We start from the raw sequence: 9,851 nt of genomic DNA, 5'->3' as shown, positions 1-9,851 counted from the left end.
ACCAACTCACTGGGTTGTGCTTCTGTGGTAAGTAACGGTCATCGGCTCTTTCTGAATGTTAGAAGCTGTTTGCTGCATAAAGGCCGGTAAATACTATTCATCTAGAGAAGGAGGGGAGGAGGAAACTAAAGATCAAAAGGAAAGTCTTGTAGGAAGTAGGAAATCAATGACAAAGTGTACTGTGTGGGTAGCAATCATCGGCCCTTTCAGCTTCTTTCAGGAATGAATGTCTGTAGTCAAAGGCCACATTGTCTTTTTATAGTCTACATCACCTTCCATCTTCCTTCCTGGATAAGGTGAAGGACATGTGTCAAGCAGAGAAGGATTTGGATTACCGAGGCTTATTCTTGCTCATGAAAGCTCCCTAAGGGTGGTGATTGTATCTTTGTATGCCTTATGCATGGTGAGCACTTAAAAATATCGACAGAATTCACTGTATTGTATTAATTCCCATTTTGTTGAGCTTTTGTTGCTCCTGTAGAGGATCTAGACAAGAAGGCAAGCGGTCTGGTGCTATATTCAGTATCATTTACTGGCAACTAAGAGCAGAGCTGCCAATTGTGTGTGATCTCCGGCCGGGGGGAGGGGTAGAAGGGCACCACCTGCGGGGAGCTAGCCCACTTAAAAATTGTGGCAGGGGGGCGCCTGGGTGGCTCAGTTGGTTAGGCGACTGCCTTCGGCTCCGGTCATGATCCTGGAGTCCCGGGATCGAGTCCCGCATCGGGCTCCCTGCTCGGCAGGGAGTCTGCTTCTCCCTCTGACCCTCCTCCCTCTCATGCTCTCTGTATCTCATTCTCTCTGTCTCAAATAAATAAATAAAATCTTAAAAAAAAAAAAATTGTGGCAGGGCCAGCATCCCTGATTAGCGCTTGTGACCTTCGTCTAACTGGGTCTCATTATTCAGCCCTTCAGTTTGCTTTCCTTTCTCTTCCCCTAGTCAATGCTTTCTTTTTAAATGTCCCTCAGGTCTTATACTTTTCTCTTAGGTGCTCCTATAGTACTTTACTCACCCATAGATCCCTCCCTAGTTCTTGGTCTTGTTCTACCAATTTCTTCTGACCTTATGGTCTCATCTCTTCTTCAATTGGGAAGGTTCCCTAACACACTAGGGTAAGATAACCTAAGTCATGGTGACATTTTTCAATTCCAGATTATTTTCCAGCTGAAAAAACTATCATCTGTTTACTTCTCTCTGAGGAGTTGCTATGATGAGCAGGCTTGTCCAAGACCATAAGTAATGTGGGAATTAATGCTGATCATTTCAGTAACCTGGAAAGCGATAGACAGAGGGCACATCACTGAGAAAGATTCTAGTAGATGCCAGTTAGACATAGTCACTCGATCCCAGAGCTCTCTAATGCAGGGGGAAAAAGCATATATTTATAATTTAGAAAACATTCTTAGTGTGCAGTACCTATAGAGCTCAATGTGCACCATTAGTCACATAAAAAGGGGCAGTTTGGTGCAGTTTCACATCTTCTATCGCCTGAATGTTCTGTCAGTTTCCAGTAGCCTGAATTTGGCCTGCCTCCCAGTGCTGACCTAGTCAGGGGACACCGTGACTTAGTCACTCCATTGCCCAGCCTCTCCTCACTGCCTCAGCCAATGTTTTGGCAGTCTATTTGCTTTTCCTCCAAAGCTGAGGGTGTGTCACCTGTGAGGTAGAGATGAAGCTGACCCACCTGGCTGGCATTGCAATCAGGTAAGGTTGCACTTACTGTCTTCAAAGCCTCAGGAACGGGCTTCTCTTCCTTACCTACCTGTTGCTAGGCCTCTGATGGCCAAAGAAGCCCATTCTTACATCCTCAGGGGATTTGTCAGGACCAGAATAGGAACACGCCCAATCTTGCCAGGAGCCCTTTAGATAATGTCCTAACACAGCTCTCCCGGGAACTAGCACTTGCAATAATTGAGAGCTGATAAGTCCTATTTACAACAAAGTACCTCCCGTGATCTTTAGTGCTCATAGGGCCTGGCAGCAGGGACTTTCTACCAGAGTTCCCCTAATCTCTAATGCTAGGAACCCTTTAGAAGCTGCAGGAACAAAACCGGTGTCCACTGAACTCTTCTCTCTTGCTGTTTTATTATTCCTAGGTTTTTTTCATTAGTTGATTAAATAGTCGACTTATTAGAAAGTACCTGTGAAAAACAATTCAAGGCAACTGTCAGATTCCAACTGGTAAAGACATTCATAGTTTGGGATTTCATAGGCAGTCAAAAGGAGATGATACAGGTTGGGCCTTGAACTCTGGGGAGAAAATTAATGGCCAGAGGAGAGAAAGCTGGTGGTAGCATGGTGATGTGCTATTACTGGCTGGCTAGTGCTGATTGCACATCTCCTTTCCAACTCCATGCTCACTGACATCACATTAGTAGCATGAAATTGTCAGGGATAGGCATATTTACACCATGGAAATTGGTAAATGCTAAAACTTGGGCTTTTTTCCTCCTGGAAAAAATTTGTTAGTATTTACCAGCACACCACTGATGGTAAAGGATGTAGAACACAAATGTAGAGATGGAAATGGGCAAGCCATATTCTGGAGTTAGGACTAGGCTGGGGTCAGATTGTATAGGATCTTACAGGGCAGACTAAGGAATTTTGACTTTATCCTATAGATATTGAGGAGCTGTTGATGGGTTTTTATTAGTTGAGATGCTTTTGTTTACAGATAATAGAAAAACTAAATTCAAAATGGCTTAAGCAATAAGGAAGACGTGTTATGTCATATAATAAGAATTCCAAGGAGGACTCCTCAGGGTTGGCTAATTCAGCAGTTCACCCAAGACCCGGATTCTTTTCATCTTTTTGCTCGGCCATCCTTAGTATGTCAGCTTGTCCCTTGACCAGCACAGCAGTTCCAGATCCAACAACAGTCAGCAGCAGCAGAGAGTCTTTTCTTATTTCTCTGTGTCTCTTTGTAAGAGCAAGGAAGTCAAGCACATTTTCTTGAATCTCACATTGGTCAGAACTGTATCACATGCCTAAACTAAGCACTGACAAGGGGAATGTAACCTCATAATTGGCTTGGATCTGTCAGTGTTTCACCCATCTCCTTCCCACTCAGTCTCTACCCCTCCACTGGAGCCAATCTCTTTTGTAGCCCATAGTCACGTACAGAAGGGTGTCTACTTGAACATAATCAGGGTTCTATAAGCAAGGAGGAAAAAGGGGGATGGACATTGGTTAAGTAAACAACATGATTTTGCAGCTCTTGAAAAGAGAGAAAATATCAATGAAATATTTTAAGAAGCATAACCTTGCAATGGTACACAGACAGATAGAGGGCCTATGAATACAGAGACCCAGTTATACTATTATGAGTCTGGATGTGACTCTCTTTTTTAAAACTAGACTCCACACCCAGCATGGAGCCCAACCTGGGGCTTGAAGATATAAACCTGAGCTTAGATAAAGAGTTGGATGCTCAACCAACTGAGCCACCCAGGCACCCTTGGATGTGACTCTACTAAGAGTCTGATATGTGCTACCAAACAGTTCTCAACTGTTTGTTGAGTCAATATGTGTTACTGACAGTTCTCAACTGTCAATTCACCCATTCATTCAATATTTAACGAATGGCTACCACGGGTCAAGCACTGTGTTAGGTATTAGAGATAAAATGGTGAACTTATCTTATGAAGCTTCACAATCTAATGGATGAAGCAAATATCAATAAAATAATCCACAAGTAAATGTAAATTTATAACTTGGTTAAGTGTTACAAAGGAACCCAGGATATTTACTTTCTCTTTTTAAAATTGAGGTGAAATTCACAGAGTGAAATGCATAGATCTTAAGTCTACAATTTGAGGTACATGTGTAACAGCCACCCCATCAAGATATAGAACATTTCCATCACCCTAGAAAGTTTCTTCATGCCCTCTTTCAGTTCAATCCCCACTTCCCCCCACCCCCCGCCATAGGCAACCATGGTTTAATTTCTATTTTCAAGATTACTTTTGCCTCTTCTCAAATTTCATATCAGTGGCTTCTTTTGCTCAATGAATGATTTTGAGATTTATCCATGTTGTGTTTAAAGGGAGTTCATTTTTAAAACTTGTGTCCCATTGTTTGATCAATTTATTTGTCTATTTTTCTGCTGGTACATTTGGGATGTTTTCAGTTTGGGTCTATTGTGAATAAAGCAGTTTTTGAATATTCATGCATAAGCTTTTTGTGGACATATGTTTTCATTTCCCTTGGGTAAATACCCAGGAGTGGAATTGCCGGGTAATAGGGTAGAAATGTGTTTAGCTTTAAAAGAACCAGGTATGTTAGAACTAATAAAGGAATTCAGTAAAGTTGTAAGATACAAAATAAATATACAAAAATCTGTTGCATTTCTATACACTATGAACTATCAGAAAGAGAAATTAAGAAAAATCCCATTTACAATTGCATCAAAAAGAATAAAATGCTAGGAATAAATTTAATCAAGGAGGTGAAAGACCTGTACACTGAAAACTATAAGACATCGATGAAGGAAATTGAAGAAGACACAGAAAGCTATTCCAGGCTCATGGAGCAGAATTAATATTATTAAAATATCTATACTATCCCCAGCAATCTACAGATTCAATGCAATCCCTATCAAAACTCTGATGGCACTTTTCACAGAAATAGAACAAACAATCCTAAAATTTGTATGGAACCACAAAAGACCCTGAGGAGTTAAAGCAATCTTGAGAAAGAAGAACAATGCTGGAGGAATCATGTGCCCTGACTTCAGACTATATTACAAAACTATTGTAATCAAAACAGTAAGATATTGGCATAAAAAGAGACACATAGATCAGTGGAACAGAATAGTGAGCCCAGAAAGACGCCCACACATTTATGGTCAATTAATATATGACAAAGGAGGCAAGAATATGCAGTGGGGGCAAGGACAATCTCTTCAATAAATGTTGGGAAAGCTGGACAGCCACATGAAAAAGGATGAAACTAGACCACAATACACAAAATATCTTACACCATACACAAAAATAAACTCAAAATGGATTGAGGACTTGAATTTAAGACCTGAAACCATAAAACTCCTACAAGAAAACATAGGTGATAAGCTCCTTGACATCAGTCTTAATGATTTTTTGGCTCTGACTCCAAAAGTAAAGGCATCAAAAGCAAAAATAAACAAGTGGAACTACATCAAACTAAAAACTTCTGCAAAGCAAAGGAAATCAAAATCATCTCTCCAATAAGGGGTTAGTGTCCAAAATACATAAAGAACTTATACAATTCAATAGCAAAAAACCAATCTGATTGATAAATGGGCAGAGGATTTGAACAGACATTTTTTCCAAAGAAGACATGCAGATGACCAACAGACACATGAATAATTGCTCAACGTCAGTAATCATGAGGGAAATACAAATCAAAACCACAGTGAGCTATCCCCTCACACATGTTAGAATGGTTATCATCAAAAAGAAGAAATAACAAGTGTTGGCGAGAATGTGGAGAAAAGGGAACCCTTGTGCACTGTTGGTGGGAATTTGAATTAGTGGAGCCAGTATGGAAAACAGGTTAGAGGTTCCTTAAAGAATTATAAATAGAACTATTTATAGTTCTATTTATATATTTCTATGTATTTATCTATTTCTATATAGGATGATCCAGCAATTCTAGTTTTGAGTATTAAAGATTTATTTATTTATTTATTTATTTATTTATTTGAGAGAGAGAGAATGAGAGACAGCATGAGAGGGAGGAGGGTCAGAGGGAGAAGCAGACTCCCCGCCGAGCAGGGAGCCCGATGCGGGACTCGATCCCGGGACTCCAGGATCATGACCCGAGCCGAAGGCAGTCGCTTAACCAACTGAGCCACCCAGGCGCCCTAGTTTTGAGTATTTACCTGAAGAAAATGAAAACACTAATTCAAAAAGATATATGCACCCCATGTTAACTGCAGCATTATTTACCATAGCCAAGCACATGGTAACAATCTAAGTGTCCATCGTTAGATGAACGGATAAAGAAATTGCAGTATACATATATATGTGTGTGTGTGTGTGCGCGTGTACACACACACAAACATGTTTTATATATAACATATATATATTGGAACATTATTCAGCCATAAAAACATGCAATCTTGCCATTTGTGACAACATAGATGGAATTTGAGGGCGTTATGCTACGTGAAATAGCTCAAAGACAAATACTGTATGATTTCACTTATATGTGAAATCTAAAAACAAAACAAACCCAAACAAACAAAACAAAACAAAGAAAAAAGCTGAACTCATAGACACAGAGAACAGATTGCTGGTTGCCAGAGGAAAGGAGTGTGTGGGGGGACACAACAGATGAAGGGGGTCAAAAGATACAAACTTGCAGTTATAAAATAAGTAAGTCCTGGGGATATAATGCAAAGCATAGCAACTGCAGTTAACAACACTGTATTGCATATTTGAAAGTTGCTAAGAGAGTAAGTCTTAAAAGTTCTCATCACAAGAAAAAGATTGCAACTATGGTAATGGATGTCTACTAGACTTATTGTGGTGATCATTTCACAACATACACAAATATTGAATCATCATGCTGTACAACTGAAACTGATATAATGTTGTATGACAATTTTATACCTAAAAAAGAAAAAGAACTGTGGATATTTATTTATTTATATATTATTAAAGATTTGTTTATTTGAGAGAGAGAGAGAGAGCATCAGCAGGGAGAGGGGCAGAAACAGAGGAAGAGGAAGAGAATCTCAAGCAGACTCCCTGCTGAGCAGCGCCGGATGTGGGGCTCGATCCCACAACCCCGAGATCATGACCTGAGACAAAATTCAGAGCTGATGCTCAACCAGTTGAGCCACCCAGGTGCCCCAAACTGTGTATATTTAAAAAAAATATTTAGGGGCACCTGGGTGGCTCAGTCGGTTAAGCAGCTGCTTTCAGCTCAGGTCATGATCTCAGGGTTCTGGGATCGAGCCCCGCATTGTGCTCCCTGCTCATTGTGGAGCCTGCTTCTCCCTCTCCCTCTGCCTGCCGCTCTGCCTGTCTGTGCTCTCTCTCTGTGTCTCTGTCAAATAAATAAATAAAATCTTAAAAAAAAATTTAGACTCTTGGTTTTCAATCCCCAAAATTCTCAGTCTGAGGTTCCTAGGCACATATAGTACGCTGTTTTGAAACTCCACAGAACCCATGGTTTAAATTACAGTGGTGGTAGTGAAAAGGAAGTTATTTTGGTTTGGTTTTCTGTTCCATCACAAAAGCATATAAATGCAAACAATTACTGTTTTTTTTTTTTTTCTTTTTTCCTGGTTAGCTGCAAAATAGCTTTCTCTGAACATTTCCCCCCACTCTATCCATTAGCTGGTGTTGAAATAGTCGCTCTTTTAGTTTTTCTGGTGAAATGCTAAGTTTCGTTTTTTTTTTCTGCTCTAGCTTAAAGTGAAATGAAAGTTCAGGGAAGTCCTTGGAGCATCCCTTCAGATTGCTAAAATGAGTAAACAAAAACAGGCCTTAGGATGGAAGAGAACATAGTACTGAATGACAGATGAGGGTGTGTTGCTGGTACACTGGTAGAATTTTCTGTGCTGCTCTTTCTTTCTTTCTTTCTTTCTTTCTTTCTTTCTTTTCCTTTCTCTTTTTTTTACTATTCTTTTACCTGGCAGCAAAAAATAATCAGCTGTGTTCTGGCAACTGACAACGACATCAGACAGCTGCTTCTGAACATTCAGCATAGTGACAGCCCAAATGGTTGCAGATCACTACAGAAGAGGTCCCCAGTTTCTAGGCAGAGAAACTGACACATAGGAATAGGAAGGGAGTCACTTAATGGCTTAGGGGCTGGCTGAGCTGGGACCAGAATCCAGGTGGCTTGGCTCCCAGCCTGGCTGACCACACTGCTACCCACATAGCCTGGGCTGACCCAAAACAAGCAGCCCATTGAGCAATTGCACAAACAACAATGAGTGATGGATGGTCAGAGCAAGAAACAGGCACAAAACAACTGCAACCCCCTCCCTTCCTGGCCCCTAAATTTCCAGGCAAGCCTGTAAATTTGTGGTTACTTAATTGAGTTTGGCCCAGCTTTCAAATTTGGAAACTTTTTGTGGTCACTGCCAAAAGTAAAAGTCTGCCTTGTAATGAGGGTGGAGAGTGTCTTTGAACTCCGTACCTGGTTCTAATAAGGTGGTGGTAGTGGATTTAAGACTGGAAAGACACAGTCAACAGATTAGCGAAATCTCGTCCTGGGAGGGCTTTGGTGAAACAAGATAACTTTAGATTTTTTAGGCTCCTCATCTGTGGATCTGTTCTCCTACCTCAGATTTAGCTAGCAAGGGGTGGTTGTGATCAATGGAGTTCAGTTAGAATCAACTTAGATGACCAAGTCTCATTTTACCCTCTTCCTCAAATTTGCCACTGAACAGTAGCCCAAAGTTGCAGTCCCCCGATGCTTGAAGCCCAGGCCAAATGGCTCTGCTTTCCAACTTGTACTGTGGGTCCTGGGTGTGCCTCCTGCAAGGCACTCTGACCTGCTTGGCCTTGGTATGGCCTTAGGCCCAGCCCTAAATCAACTCTCAATCTTGGGTGTCCCCAGGAGATATAGCTGCCTGTCTAGGCAGTTTCCTGTTTCAGATGTCCATTTTCTAGTCCTGACCTGGATAATTCCAAAATGTCTACGCTCCACCCTTCCCATTTAGAAACTGAGGACCTCGGGGCGCCTGGGTGGCTCAGTCGTTAAGCGTCTGCCTTCGGCTCAGGTCATGATCCCAGGGTCCTGGGATTGAGCCCCGCGTCGGGCTCCCTGCTTGGCGGGAAGCCTGCTTCTCCCTCTCCCACTCCCCCTGCTTGTGTTCCTGCTCTCGCTGTGTCTCTCCCTGTCAAATAAATAAATAAAATCTTTAAAACAAACAAAAAAAGAAACTGAGGACCTCAGGAAGTACTGAGGGGAAAAGTTAACTGTGGTACAGTATTTGTTGGGCACAATTTAGACAATAAACATTTTTAATATGCAGATCAGGTGCCACAATGTTAGGAATCTGAATTAAAATTTAGGCTTTCTTGGGGCGCCTGGGTGGCTCAGTCATTAAGAGTCTGCCTTCGGCTCAGGTCATGATCCAGGGTCCTGAGATCGAGCCCCATGTCGGGCTCTCTGCTCACTGGGAAGCCTGCTTCTCCCTCTCCCACTCCCCCTGCTTGTGTTCCCTCTCCCGCTGTCTCTCTCTCTGTCAAAATAAATAAATAAAATCTTTAAAAAAAAATAAAATGTAGGATTTCTTTGGTCAGGTTATAGCAGGGGCTGGCCCCATTTTGTGTTTGATTAAATGGCTCTTCTTACTAGAACTAGCCCACATTCTCCTAATTTTTATTTGTTCATTCAATAAATATGGAAGGTCTGCTATATGCTGAAGTTTATGTTCTCATAGCCATAGCCCACTGTTACTCACATAGCACACATGTGAGTTCTGTTTTATATAATATAGTTTCATGTATTTTACTAAAGTGTAAGATCCCTGATGCCTGGAATTATGTCTTATTTATTTCTGTGTCACCAATATCAATGAGCACAGTACCTTGCACATAGTAGGGACTCAATAAATACTTGAATTGAATTATGCTGTAATGCTGTTAAAAGGCATTAATAAAAACAGCGATACTTAACTTTCTTCGATTGGGCTAAGGCAGACATGTCATCATTATGCAAGTAAATATTGAGTGTTAACAGAGAAGGGTATGTTCACTTCATGAGTGACGTTAGAAGACTGCAAAACTGGTGGAGACTCGGTCTGGGAGAAGCATTGTTAATTTTCCTCTGGTCAGTCTAGAATGACCGCGAAGAGTAACTAGAATTTCAGTCTTCTCATTCGAAAGTATTTTCACCCCTCACTTTTCCA

Source organism: Leptonychotes weddellii, chromosome 4 (genome assembly GCF_054177405.1).
Source record: "Leptonychotes weddellii isolate Sample4059 chromosome 4, ASM5417740v2, whole genome shotgun sequence".
Classification (NCBI taxonomy): Eukaryota; Metazoa; Chordata; class Mammalia; order Carnivora; family Phocidae; genus Leptonychotes; species Leptonychotes weddellii.
Note: the sequence above shows the minus strand (reverse complement) of the source record.